We start from the raw sequence: 15,252 nt of genomic DNA, 5'->3' as shown, positions 1-15,252 counted from the left end.
AGGAGATGTATTAATTTGCTCAAGCAATGAAACCACATCTGAAGCAGCACCTGCAACTGAAGTCATCACCTGGTTAAGTTTTCAATAATCCACTGTCATTTTCCAAGATCCATCTGTTTTTTGCACAGGCCAAATAGGCTAGTTGAATGGGGATGTGTTGGAAGTCACCACCCTTGCATCCTTCAAGTCCATAATGGTGGCAGTAATTTCTGTGACCCTTCCAGGAATGTGGTACTGCTTTTGGTTTACTATTTTCCTAGGTAGGGGCAGTTCTAATGGATTCCACTTGGCTTTTCCTACCATAATAGCCCTTACTCCAGTTGTAAAGGGTCTAATGTGGGGGTTCTGCCAGTTGCTGAGTATATATTTTCCAGTTATGCATTCTGGAACTGGGGAAATCACTACAGGATATGTTTGGGGACTCACTGGCTCTACTGTGAGATGGACATGAGCTAAGATTCCATTAATAACCTGATTTCCATATATCTCCACTCTGACTGATGGGCCACTGTGATGTTTTGGGTCTCCTGGAGTTAATGGCAGTTCAGATCCAGTATTCAGTAATCCCCAAAAAGTCTGATTATTTCCTTTTCCCCAATGAACAGTCACTCTCATTAAAGGCTGTAGATTCCTTTGAGGAAGGCCGGAAGAAAGATTAACAGTATAAATTTTTGGCAGTATAGTGGGGTCCTTCCTTAAAATGACCTGGCCTCCCCTTCATTCAAGGAATTGTAGGTCTTTAAACTCACTCAAGTCTGGGAATTGATAGAGAGCCATGACTCTCTATTTTGGCAATTCAAGTTAGACTGCTGTTCACTTGACCTAGAATTCTTCTGCTTGTACAGATCAAGTAAATATTTAGTATATGTCCTATTTATTTCACTCCTAGACACACCACGACTAAGTAGCAAACACCATAAGTCCATATAAGTGAGACTATCCTGACTTCTGCTTTGACTCTGCTGTCTATTACATTACCAGGCCCATTTTGTCTTTGTAGATTGAGTGCCACCACTTGGTCTTACCACCATGGGGTCCAATCAGCCCCATTGTAGTTAGGTGTCTTAATTCAGTTATGGAGGTTCTCACTGTCAAATATGACTTATATAAAATAACAATCACAGCAGTCTTCAAGGATTCTGGGGCTCCCTTCACAAATTTGTTCCTCATCATTTTTGTAAAAGGTGTGTCTTCTGGGAACTCCATGTGTGGTCCTGTGGGTCTAACCTGATAAATCCACTCTAAAAGCCAATTTTCCTAAGCCTTTGGATACCTTCTTTTACACTATACCAAGGCAGGTCTGGTAGTTCAACTTGATTTAGTGTAGGCCACCACATAATCCATGCTTCAGCTATCCAACCAAATAAACTGTTAGATTGTTTTCTAATCTCTTGAGCTGAAACAGTGAATGAAGAATCTGTGCTTAGTGGGCCCATGTCAATAAACTGAGAATGATCCATCTTTATGTTTCTTGCACCATTATCCCACACCTTCAATAGTCATTCCCACACATTCCCCAGGTTTCTGTTTGTACATGTTAGAAAAGTCAAACAGTTGTTTTGGAGTGTAGCGTACCTCCTCCTGGGTCACACTTTGTACTTCATATTTTGGGACTCACTGGGGTTTAAGTCTAGTTATACGTCTAGAAGCCAAAATGAGTTGTGGGGATATGTTTTGAGAACATTCAGCATTGTCTTGTAAGGCATCTACCTCAGCTGATGCCTCAGGCAATGACTCAGACAGAGGCTCTTCAGACACAGCTGGGTTGATCTCCTCAGATGGGGGTGGAGGGGCTAACAGTTTTACTGGGAAGGGTGGCTTAGCAGATAAACATGAAGTAATCTCTTTAGATGGGAGTGAGAGGGCTGGTTCTGTTGGCAGGAGTGATTCAACAGAATTTAGGGGCTCAATGTCTCCAGCTTCCTGATTATCTACCCACATGTCCCCATCTCAAGTTTCAGGATCCCATTTCTTCCCAATCAATGTCCTCACTTTAACTTCAGACATCACTCCAGGTTGGGAATTGAGCTGGCATTGTAATTCAGCCACTCTAATAGTAAGACTTTGAGCGTGGCTTCAGCAACATCAGCTCTGTCACTATAAGAAATAAGGCTTTCTTTCAAGGCACAAGTGGAAACTTTGAGGTCATTTATGCAATGCTTCAGCTTTGACCCTGAAGCCCTGAGCTCATCTCTTTCTTTCACCACTTTGTCTGGCAAAAATGGACCTATCAACCAGCTTCCTTACATTTCTCACTCTGACAAAATTGTACAAAGGTATCAAACACGCAATTACCCAGAGCTTCACTTCTCACCAATAACTGATCTATTGGTGGTAGTATTTTGCAAATTTCTATTGCCACTTTATGTCATGGATTAGCAGTGCCCTGTTTACTACTGGAAGCAGAGTCATCAACATCTTTAAGACTAACTAGACTTGAGAACCAGTTTAGAAAACTCATCCTTACAATTTTGTTTCTTTAGAACCACTCTTGGTACCAAATGTGTTAGGCTGGGTTTTCTAGAGAAGCAAAACTAGTGAAGCATCTCTCTCTCTCTACATATGTATATATGTACATATATATGTATATGTATGTATATATATGTATGTATATATATATATTGAGAGAGAAAGTGATATCAAGGAAATGGCTCATGTGGTTGTAGAGGCTGGAAAGTCCCAAGTCCGTGAGTCAGGCTGGAGGCTTCTCCCAACTCATGTAGCTGCAGGGGCTGTCAAACCCAAGATCCAGACAATGGAGCCTGATGAATCTGATGATTGGCAGGTATGCTGTTAGTTCAAGTCCCAAGAACAGGAGGTCATATGAACAGGAGCAAGCTGCAGGATTCAGAGTGAGCAAAAGCCCTCAAGCATTGTCAGAAAGTCTACCTATATCGGATGCAGGCCAAACCACCAATGAAACTCCCTTTCAACTAATTAGCCTCTCACAGCAGAGCCCATCATGGGGGTGATCACATTATATCAGATCTCATCATGATGTTGATTATAGAATTATATGACTGCCGAACTACATCAAAGCTGCCAAACCACTGAGAATCATTCCTCAGCCAAGTTGACACACAAATATAATTCTATTTATTTTGTTGTTGTTGTTGAGAACATGCACAGGAAAACATACAGCATACATCAGTTCAACATGGACGATTTAGTGACATTGATTACATTCTTTGAGTTGCATAACCCTTCTCACAGTCCTTTTCTGAGTTGCTCCCCCCCATTAACATTCACTGCCCCCTAAGTTTTCTATCTAATCTTTCGAGTTGCTGTTGTCAATTTGATCCCATGTAGATAGTTCTTAAAAGAGCACAATGCTTAAAGAAGACTTTTTTAATAGTTAAGCTAAACTATTTTTTGGTTTTAAGAAGACTTCAGGGAATACTTTTGGTTTAAGTTTTAAAGAATATCTCAGGGCAGTAGTTTCAGGGGTTCATCCAACCTTCATGGTATATAACACAAAATTTTCCATTTTAACAATTTAATTGTACAGTTCAGTGACATTAAGTATATACATCATGTGGTGCAACTGTCACCACTATCCATTTACTCTAAGTGAGATCATGCAGTATTTGTCCTTTTGTGACATACATATTTCACTCAGCATAATGTTTTCAAGTTTCATCTATGTCGTACCCCATATCGGAACTTAATTTTTCTTTATAGCTATGTAATATTCCATTGCGTTATATAGCACATTTTGTTTATCCGTTCGTCTCTTGATGGACACTTGGGTTATTTCCATGTTTTGTATATTGTAAGTAGTGATGCAATGAATATTGGTGTGCAAGTGTGTTTGGATCCCTGCTTTCAATTCTTTTGTGTATATATCTAGGAGTGGAATTGCTGGGTTATATGATAATTCTCTGTTTAACTTTTTGAGGAACCACCAAACTGTTTTCCACAGTGACTGCACCATTTACAATTCCACTAGTAATGCACAAGAGTTCCAATTTCTCCATATCTTCACCACCATTTATTTTATGTTTTTGTGATAATAGCCATTTTGTTATTGCTGCTGTTTGTTTTAGTCATCTAGTGCTGCTATAACAGAAATACCATAAGTGGATGGCTTTAACAAACAGAAGTTTATTCTCTCACATTCTAATAGGCTAGAAGTCTGAATTCAGGGTGCCAGCTCCAGGGGAAGGCTTTCTCTGTCAGCTCTGGAGGAAGGTCCTTGTCCTCATTCTTCCCTTCGTCTAGAAGCTTCTTCACACAGGAACCCCAGGTCCAAAGGACAGGCTCTGATCTTGGCACTGCTTTCTTGGTGGTATGAGGTCCCCAACTCTCTGCTCACTTTCCTTTCCTTTTATCTCTTCTAAGATAGAAGGTGATGCAGGCCACACCCCAGGGAAACTCCCTTTACATTGGATCAAGGATGTGATCTGAGTAAGGGTGTTACATTCCACCCTAATCCTCTTTAACATAATCTAACCTTGTCTTATTAACCACAGGCAGAGATTAGAATCTACAACACACAGGAAAATTACATCAATCACAAAATGGAGGACAACCATACAATACTGGGACTCATTGCCTAACTAAGTTGATACATTTTTTTGGAGACACAGTTCAATCCATAACACTGTTGTTAGGTGCCATTGAGTTTAATCTGACTCATAGCTACCCTATGTACAACAGAACCAAACACTGCGTTGTCCTGCACCATCCTCACAATAGTTGCTACTTTTGAGCCCATTGTTTCAGCCACCGTGTCAACCCAGCTTGTCCTGGGTCTTCCTCTTTTTTCCCTGACCCTCTACTTTACCAAGCATGATGTCCTTCTCCAGGGACTGGTCCCTCCTGATAACATGTCCAAAGTACGTGAGAGTAAGTCTTGCCACCTTGCTTCCAAATGGCACACTGGCGGTATTTCTTCCGAGACAAATTTGTTTATTCTTCTCGCAGTCCATGGTATATTAAATATTCTTTGCCAACTCCATAATTCAAAGGCATCAATTCTTCTTCTGTCTTCCTTATTCATTGTCCACCTTGTGCGTGCATATAAGGTGATTGAAAATACTATGACTTGGGACAGCCACACCTCAATACTCACAGTGACGTCTTTGCTTTTTAACACTTTAAAGAGGTCTTTTGCAGCAGATTTGCACAGAGTTGGTTGATTTCCTGACTACTGCTTCCATGGGCATTGATTATGGATCCAAGTAAAATGAAATACTTGACAATTTCAATCTTTTCTCCATTTATCTTGATGTTGCTTATTAATCCAGTTGTGAGGATTTTTGTTTTCTTTATGTTGAGGTGTAATCCATACTGAAGGCTGTGGTCTTTGATCTTCATCAGAAAGCGCTTCAAGTCCTCTTCACTTTCAGCAGGCATGGTTGTGTCATCTGCATATCGCAGGTTGTTAATGAGCCTTCCTCCAATCCTGATGACACACTCTTCTTCATATACTCCAACTTCTAGGGTAATTTGCTCAGTGTGATGATTAAGATTGTGTGTCAGCTTGGCTGGGCCATGATTTTCAGTGTTTTAATGTAATCACTCCCATGATTGAATATACTGTGAGTAGCCAATCAGATGAAAGAGAGTCTCCTTGCAGGGTGTGGTCCGCATCTGAATATAAGCAGACGTTCTGGCTTTTTGCTCTCTCTGGATCCTGTGGCTGCTTCCTGTCATCTCATCTTGAGACTTGAGCTGTTAGCTTATCTGCCAAACCTGGGATTTGTCGAACTTCACAGCCTGTGAGCGGGAGCCCTGCTCTCCGACCTGCTGATCTTGGGCTTGCCAGCTTCTGCAGCCGTGTGGCTTCGGAGAGGCCTCTACCTTGCTCCTCGGACTTGGGAAGTTCTAACCTCTACAATCACGTGAGCTGTTTCCTTGATATAATCTCTCTCTATATGTATTTATACTCTTTACTGGTTTTGCTTCTCTAGAGAACCCAGCCTAAGACACTCAGCATACAGATTAAATAAATATGGTGAAAGAATATAACCCTGAGGCACACCTTTCTTGATTTGAAACCATGCAGTATCTCCTTGCTTGGTTCGAATTACTACCTCTTGATCTATGTACAAGTTCTGCATGAGCACAATTAAGTGTTCTGGTATTCCCATTCTTTGCGATGTTATTCATAATTTGTTATGATCCACACAGTTGAATGCGTTTGCATAGTCAATAAAACACAGCTAAATATCTTTCTGATAGTCTCTGTTTTTAGCAAAGATTCATTTGACTTCAGCAATGATATCCCTTGTTCCATGCCCTCTTCAGAATCCAGCTTGAATTTCTGGCAGTTCCCTGTTGATGAACTGCTATGATCGCTTTTGAATGATCTTCAGCAAAATTTTACTTGAGTGTGATATTAATGATATTGTTGGATATTGTCCTCATTCTGTTGGACCATCTTTCTTTGGAATAAGGATCTCTTCCAGTTGGTTGGCTAGGTAGCTGTCTTCCTAATTTCTTGGCATAGATGAGAGAGCACCTCCAGCTCTGCATCCCTTTGTTGAAACAATCTCTGTTGGTATTCCATGAATTCCTAGAGTCTTGTTTTTCACCAATGCCTTCAGTGCAGCTTGTACTTCTTCCTTCAACACCATTGGTTCTTCAGTACCATTTGTTTTTGATTATATGCTACCCCCTGAATAGCCATATTAGTGGTATCTTATTGGTATCTTTAGGGAAATGCAAATCAAAACCACTACAATAAGATATCAATAGTCATCCTAGAGATATCTTATTATGGTTTTGATTTCCATTTCCCTAATGACATTGAACATATTTTCATGTGCTTATTGGCTATTTGCCTGTTTTCTTTGGTGAAATGCCTATTCAAGTCCTTTGCCCATTTTTTAATTGGGTTGTTTGTCTTTTTGTTGTTGAGTTAAAGAGTCTTTATATATTCTGGATATCAAATCCTTATTGTATATATGGTTCCAAAATATTTTCTCCCATTCTGTAAGTTGTCTCTTCATTTTCTTGATGAAGTCTTTTGAAGCACAAGTTTTTTATTTTGTTGAAGTTTAATTTATCCATTTTGTCTTTTGTCGCTCCTGCTTTTGGTTTCATATCTAAGAATCCATTGTGGAAAATATGATCCTCAGTCTTTATTCCTATGTTTTCTTCTAAGGGTTTTATGGTTTTAGTTTTTATATTTAGGTCACTGACCCATTTTTAGTTAATTTCCATATATGGCAAGAGGTATATTTTAACTTACTATTACTATTTGCATGCACTCTAGTTGTCCCAGCATCATTTATTTAAGAGATTATTCTTTCTGCCATTGAATGAACTTGGTAACTCTCTCAAAATCAGTTGTCCAATATATAGGTTTATTTCTGGATTCTCACTTATATTCTATTGGTCTATATGTCTGTCCTTATACCAGTATGACACTGTTTCAATTACCATAGTTTTGTAGTATGTCTTGAAATCAAGAAGTATGAGTGCTGTTACTTTGTTTTTGCTTTTTAAGATTGGTTTGGCTATTTGGGGCTGCTTTTAATTTCATATAAACTTGAGGATTGACTTTTCCATTTCTTCAACAAAAAAGCTGTTGGAATTTTGATGGGGATAGTGTTGAATCTGTAGATTGCTTCAAGTAGTTTTTGGCATCTTAACAATATTGTCTTTTAATCCATGAACAAATTGATGACTTTCCATTTATTTAGATCTTCTTTATTTCAGCAATGTTTGATAGTTTTCAGAATAAGAGTATTTCACTTCCCTGTTTGAATTTATTTCTAGTTATTTTATTCTTTTAGATGCTATTGTAAATGCCTCATTTTTGACAGTTTAACTCAATCATTGCTTCCTTACGGAAATCTTCCTTGATCTCCCTCACCAGGCTAAATACTCCTGCCAGATGCCCTCAGAGCCCATGCAATGCCTCTTTATAGCACTTATCACATTGTGCTTTTACATTTATTGGACAGGCTTGAGTAATGCTTGTTTCCATGAGTAAACTTTTAAGCTTCATGAGCGAGAAGAACATGCCTGCTTTTGATAAACTTTGAATTCCCAAGGCTCAGCCTAGTATCTGGCATATAGTAAACACTCAATATGTATTTGCTGAATGGCCAAAAGGGACTTTTGACATAGAGAACATCTTGGTTTACTGATGTCTATTTTCATATACATCTAGAATGGAAATATTTGGAGGAGGGTTATTAATTTTCCTCACAGTGCACTTAGATGTGCAATTTTACAAATACAAATCTAAAACTGATCTCTTCCTCAAGAGCCCAAATAAGTTTGGTATAAGGGGAAAAAGCATAATTAGATTAAATGTGCATCCCTTAGTTTGATTCATTAATAATTCTTAGTTAACTGCCTATCCAAGGAGCCATGGTGGAGCAGTAGTTAAAGTGTTCGGCTGCTAACCGAAAGATTAGTGGTATGAACCCTCCAGCAGCTCTGTGGGAGAAAGATGTGACAGTCTGCTTCCATAAAGATTTACAGCCTTGGAAACCCTAAGGGACAGTTCTACTCTGTCCTATAGGGTTGCTGTGAGTCAGAATCGACTCGAGGGCTTTGGGTGTCTAACTGCTTATCCTTTGAATACATTATATATTTCTTCTGATTTTTGTCCTCTCTCTTTCCTCCTTCCTTAGATGAAAACTCTCGGTGCAAGGGTAAAGGACATGGTTTAATGGATCTCTTGATAGTTCAGATGAGTCAGGATCCTAGGATTCGCAGCACAGTGGCTGGCCTGGGCAGGTATCTGCCAAAATGTGTTGATTGAATATCGGGGAGTTGTGCTGGTGTTTGCTGGTGTTATTCGTGGTCTGATCCTTTTACTGGTTTTGCCAAAACCCACCAGATCTTCCTGTTTATCTTGGTTCAGCCTTTGATCTCACTTGTGTTGCAGACTCCATGAGGTCTGGTTATGACAAACCTTGTATGACCAAGCCTGAATCGCCTGCCTTTCAACTGTTGGCCATAGGGTTATTTACCCCTGCCATGGCAACCAGAAATAGCAAATTCCACAGCCAGACTTCCAGATAATGAGGAGATATGTTGGGATTTTAGGGCCTATAGTAGGTTGAATGGTGGGCCCAGGGCTGGATTAAGGCACATGAGGGCCCTAAACACTGATAATCTGTGATGTCACCTCTTCTGCTTACTGACACATTCAAACAGGCTATGTGAGTTATATATATACATGTATATATGTGTGTGTTTCTTAGCTATCCATGATGTAACTTTTTTTTAAAATTAATTTTATTGTGCTTTAGGTGCAAATTTACAGCTCAAAGTAATTGCTCATTCAAAAATTTATATATGTATTCTTTTGTGACATTGGTTGCAATCCCCACAATGTGACAGCACACACTCCCTTTTCACTCTGGGTTCCCTGTGTCCATTAATTCTTTTCTGTCCCTTCCTGCCTTCTTGTCTTGCTTTTGAGCAGGAGTTACCCATTTAGTCTCGTATATTTGATTAAAACTAAGAAGCAAGTTCCTCACATGTGTTATTGTTTGTTTAATAGGTCTGTCTAATTTTTTCCTGAAAACTGGGCTTCAGGAGTGGCTTCATTTCTGAGTTAGCAGGGTGTCTGGGAACATAGTCTAGGGGGTTCCTCCAGTCTCTGTTAGACAAGTAAGTCTGGTCTTTTTTTGTTAATTTGAATTTTGTTCTTCATTTTTTATCCCCTCTGTCCCAAACTTTCTGTTGTGATCGCTGTCAAAGCAGTCAGTGGTGATAGCTGGGCAGCATCTAGTACTTCTGGGCTCAGGCTGGTGGAGGCTCTGGTTCACATGGTCTTTTAGTCCTTTAGGCTAATACTTTCCTAGTGTCTTTGGTTTTCTTCATTCTCCTTTGCTCCGGACAAGATGGGACCAATAGATGTATCATAGATGGCTACTCTCAAGCTTTTAAGAACCCAGATGTTACTCACCAAGGTGGAAGGTAGAACATTTTCTTTATGAACTATGTTATGCCAATCAACCTAGATGTCCCTCAGGATTATGGTCCCCAGCCCCCTGCCCCAGGAACTCAGTCCCTCAAGGTGTTTGGCTATGTCTAGGAAACCTCAATGCCTTTGCTTTGGTCAAATTGTGTTGACTTCTCCTATATTGTGAGATGTTTTGGAGATTCATCATTGTTCTTTATTGTTGATAACTTATTTTTAAATGCAACTATAATATTAGTGCTTGAATGCAAAATGGTATATGCCATTTTAGCGGACTGAGATGAACTGGATTATAAAATTTTTAGTGGATACCGGGTACTAAGATTTTTACTATATATCACACTTTCTACAAAAAGAATATTTCATATACTCTACAACAAAAAAATGAGTCAATGAACTTAGTTGCTTCCACAATCGTTGTAAAATTCTGTTGATATCCCACAATGAAAAATGGACTTTCACCAATTTTGCATTAAACAGCTTGTTTGTAATAAATGATATAATTATAAATTAACAAATGAAAAGATGACATAAAAAATTTAATGATCAGAAAATGAATTCTACAAGTATTTACTATATTTTTTTTTTTAGATAGATCTTTCATCTCTAACGGAAACCCTGGTGGTGTAGTGGTAAAGTCCTATGGCTGCTAACCAAATTGTCAGGAGTTGGAATCCACCAGGTGCTCCTTGGAAGCACTATGGGGCAGTTCTACTCTGTCCTGTAGGGTTACTATGAGTCGGAATTGACTCAACGGCAATGGTTTTTTTTTTTTTTGGCTCATCTCTAACATATTATAATTAAAAACATTTATTTCTATTCTTTGCCTTTACAAATTCTTCAGTGATTTTGTCACAATTAAGCCACCAAACAGTATCTACTTCCATACATAATAAGGATAATGAGTTGAGTCTTTCTTGAATCATTGTTGTACACTGAAGGTTTCTGAATCTCTTTAGGGATGAAAATGAACGTCCCGTTGTGCAGTTTGTGATCATTAAAGTTAGGAATATGCATAAAGCAATTTCAACATCGGGAAATACACATTGTATTTTATCTTCTATTTTGTAACCATACGTTCCTTCATGAGTAAAATTTGTCTTTCCTGAATCTGTAAACTTAGTTCTCATGTAAGAATGAAATCATTGCACTTCTCCATAAAGGTTTGTATTTAACTCGTCAGGATAAGCCTGCACTGATTTCTTGGATGCCTGCATGCATTCTTCATCAGGTATATCCATGTCTTTTGCTGCTTTCTTGGAAGACAAATTTAGAAACAAACTCATTGTTGCAAAACAGAAGTATATTTTGCCCAATAAGTAAATATTGAATTTTGTGTCTTCTTCATGTCTAATACCACATTATTAGCATATATAGAGTAATATCAAGCACTGTGTCCTGCACAACAGACAGTGAAAAATGAAACTCACTTGATACATAAATTAAAACTTTTCCAGTTAGATAAACAGATTAATATTTCCAGTATTCTTTAGATGTTTGCTATGCCAGTATTATATTAAATTATTATCCATGTTAGTATTATATTAAATGTATGCTAGATTGCATCCACATGTGTGTCAAACATATTTTAAAGTTAAAATTATAAATACTATTGTTTACAAAACTGAAGACATAACTCTGTATGTAAATGCTATATAGTTAAAAAGTAACTTGATTGAATTCATTGCAATGTTTCACATATTTAATTCCTTCTCTTACAAGTCATCTGGCACTGGAGTTATCATTTGTTGTTTACCAGGATGTGCGCGAGAGCACACCCTTGTGTTTGTATCATAGCAAAGAGCATTGCTGGCCCTCCTGACTGGAGTTGCTGGATCACCAGACATGGATGTATAAGACGGTTCTCTCAAAATGAATCAGAGAACTGTTATCTATTAATATAATCCGTTCTTGCCCAGTAACTGCTAATGTTGGGTCTAGTTGCATATTGGGTGAACGTAGCAAGAGTTAGACTCAACAGCCCACTCCTACCTCTTGTTTATTAGAAAGAAATAGTATACTCCCAAAAGACCCACTGAGATAAGGAGTTTCAATTACATGGGAGGGGACCATAAGAGATAGATGTCAACAAAGGTATTGAAATAGTAGAGGCCTCATAGCTTAAACAACCTTGCATGTGGGTGCCCTCATGACCCTGTGTGAACTTTATTTCTGGCCGTCACATTCTCACCCACTGGAGCTGGTATCAGTTTCGTCTAGTGCCCTGCCAGTTCCCATCCACTGTGATGCTCGCTTTTCCTTGTGTCCTGTCTGCTTGGCATCTTTAAGTCTTTGCTTTAGACAACTGACACCCCTGTTTTGTTGATGCCCTAAGCACGTGCTTACTTTACTTATTGACTAATCCATCCCTGGGTGGCCCCCAAAAGATATGTTCATGTCTTCAACCCTGGAACCCTATTTGGAAAAAAGATCTTTACAGATGTAATTAAATTAATGATACTGAGATGAGATCAGCCTGGATTATCTACTTGGGTCCTAAATCCTGTGACAACTGCCTTATAAACAAAAAACAGAGGGAGATTTGAGACAGATAACAGAGGGGAAGGAGAGAAAGCCATGTGAAAATAGAGGCAGAGATTGGAGTTATGCAGCCACAAGCCAAAGAACACCTTGGGGCCAGATTCTCCCCTAGAGCATTCTGTGGGACAGCAGCCCTGTCAACACCTCAATTTTGGAATTCTGGCCTCCAAAACTGTGAGACTATACATTTTTATTGTTTTAAGCCACCAAGTTTATGGTAATTTGTCACAGCAATCCTAGGAAAACTAATACATGATCTCTTCAAAACTCTATGTGAATCAAGGGGAATATGGAAGAGTTAATGCAAACTCTCCTTATGCCTAATGATGCTGAGCAGCTGAGCTTACTTTGATGTGGTAATTCACAGCATTTCAAGCTATTATCTAAGACACTTTCCCCATTCTGTGACTTGGACCTGGAGAGAGGAAATATGGACCCACATACAACAACCTGCATCCTCTTCTTCTAAGTCATTCTTCTTTCTCCAGTCCACTGGGATTGAAAACATTCTCTCCTTCCTCTTCCTGTCAGAAATTTTCCTTAGGTTAGATATCATCATAAAATTCACCGGGCCAATCTCTTGACGTGGAAAAAGGGAAACACACGAGAACTTATAAAAATCTTCTATCTCAAGATCTTTTTTTTGTACTGCAAAGTCCTATTTTTAATATCAAACATGGAATATTAATTATTTTATCTCTTCCTATAAAATGGCTAAACACTCATAGCACTTCCCTAGCAAGTAATAAAGGCCTCCAAAGAAAGTGATGTATAAGAAAATGTCAAAGAGGAAAAAACCCAGTTCCTGTTGACTCATGACGGAGTCACATGTGTCAGGGTAGAATTGTGCTCCGTAGCCTTTTCTTTCTTTCTTTTTTTATTTTATACATATATTTTATTGTGGGTTAGTTGAAAGTTTACAGTGCAAAGTAGTTTCCCATTCAACAGTGTATAAACAGATTGTTCCATGACATTGGTTGCAATCCCCACAGTATGTCAGCACGCTCTCTATTTCCACCTTGGGCTCCCTGTTTTCATTCATCCAGTTTTCCTGAGCCTTCCTGCCTTCTTAACACTGCTTTTGGGCAAATGCTGCCCTTTTGGTCTCCTATAGATAATTGTTGTGAGGATCATGTTACTCCCAGGTGTTACTGTTCACTTTATGGGACTGTCTTTTATGTGGCTGAAAGGTGAACACTGGGAGTGGCTTCAGTTCTAAGTTAAAAGGGTGTCTAAGGCCTGCAGTCTCAGGGGTTCTTCCACTAGTCACTATCAGACCGGTAAGTATTTTTTTTATGAACATGAATTTTGTTATACCTTTTCTCCCACTCTATCCGGTACCTTCTATTGTGATTCTGGTCAGAACAGTTAGTGGTGGTAGCCAGGCACCACCTAAGTCTTCTGGCCTCAGGTTAGTGGAGGCTCGCTCATGTGGTCCATTAGTCCTTTGGACTATTTGTTTCCTTGAGTCTTTGGTTTTCTTCACTCTTCTTTGCTCTCTGGATGGGGAAGAGACCAATTGTTGTAATTTAGGTGGTTGCTCACAGGCTTTTAAGACCCCAGTCGCTACTCACCATCGTAGGATGTAGAACACTGTCTTTATGGACTGTGTTATGCCAATTGACCCGTATGTCTCTGGAGACTATGGTCCCTAGCCTTCAAGTCCGGTATCTCAGTCCTGGGAGGTGTTTGGCTATGGCTAAGCAGTTTTCATGATTGTGCCCCATGTGAGCTCTATGATATATGTGTATATATTTGCAGCATGTACAAATATATTATGTAGGAATACCTGCTGCCAACCCTAAATAGGCACCTTGGTGTACTCCCTTATGCACTCTCACTCCTGTTCAGCTTACATAACTACCTATGTATCCACTCACACAATATTGTTTGTTATTACTGTTGTTGCAGGATTTTATAAGTAATAGTATTTACCGTTGTTGCCTTTTACTCTTGTATACATTTTAGTATCTTGCTTTTCCTTGGTTATGTTGTGCTGACTTCCCCCATACCATATATCGTCTTTCCCCTTACCAAAGTTAGCACGTGTCTACTATCTAGTTAGTTATTTTCTCTCCCACCCCCTCCCATACCTGGTAACCATCAAAAAATGTTTTTTTCTGTGTGTAAACCTTTCCCCGATTTTTTATAATAGTGGTCCCATGCCACGTTTATCCTTTTGTGATAAACTTATTTCACTCAGCATAGTGTCCTCCAGGTTAATCCTTGTCGTGAGATGTTTCTCGGATTCATCGTTATTCTTTAACATTGTGTAGTATTCCATTGTGTGCAAGTATCACAGTTTATTCATTCTTTCGTTGATGGGCCTTTAGGTTGTTTCCATCTTTTGCTATTATGAATAATGCTGCAATGAACATGGGTGTGCATGTCTATTCATGTCACAGCTCTTATTTCTCTAGGATATATTCCTAGAAGTGGGATTGCAGATCATACGGTATTTCTATTTCTAGGTTTTTGAGGAAGCGCCATACCATTTTCCATAGTGGTTGTACCATTTTACATTCCCACCAGCAGTGTATGAGAGTTCCAATTTCCCTAAATTTTCTGTTTTATTTGCCAGTGCCATTACTGTCGGTGTGAAATGGTATCTCGTTGTAATTTGATTTGCCTTGCTCTGGTGATGCAGTGGTTAAAGCACTCGGCTGCTACTGAAAGTTCAGCTGTTCGAAACCACCAGCTGCTCCACGGGAGAAAGATGTGGGAAGTCTGCTTCTGTAAAGATTTACAGGCTTGGAAACTCTATGAGATAGTTCCACTCTGTCTTATAGTATCACTATGAGTCAGAATAGACTAGA

The sequence above is a fragment of the Trichechus manatus genome, unplaced genomic scaffold (genome assembly GCF_000243295.1).
Source record: "Trichechus manatus latirostris isolate Lorelei unplaced genomic scaffold, TriManLat1.0 scaffold00040, whole genome shotgun sequence".
Classification (NCBI taxonomy): Eukaryota; Metazoa; Chordata; class Mammalia; order Sirenia; family Trichechidae; genus Trichechus; species Trichechus manatus.
Note: the sequence above shows the minus strand (reverse complement) of the source record.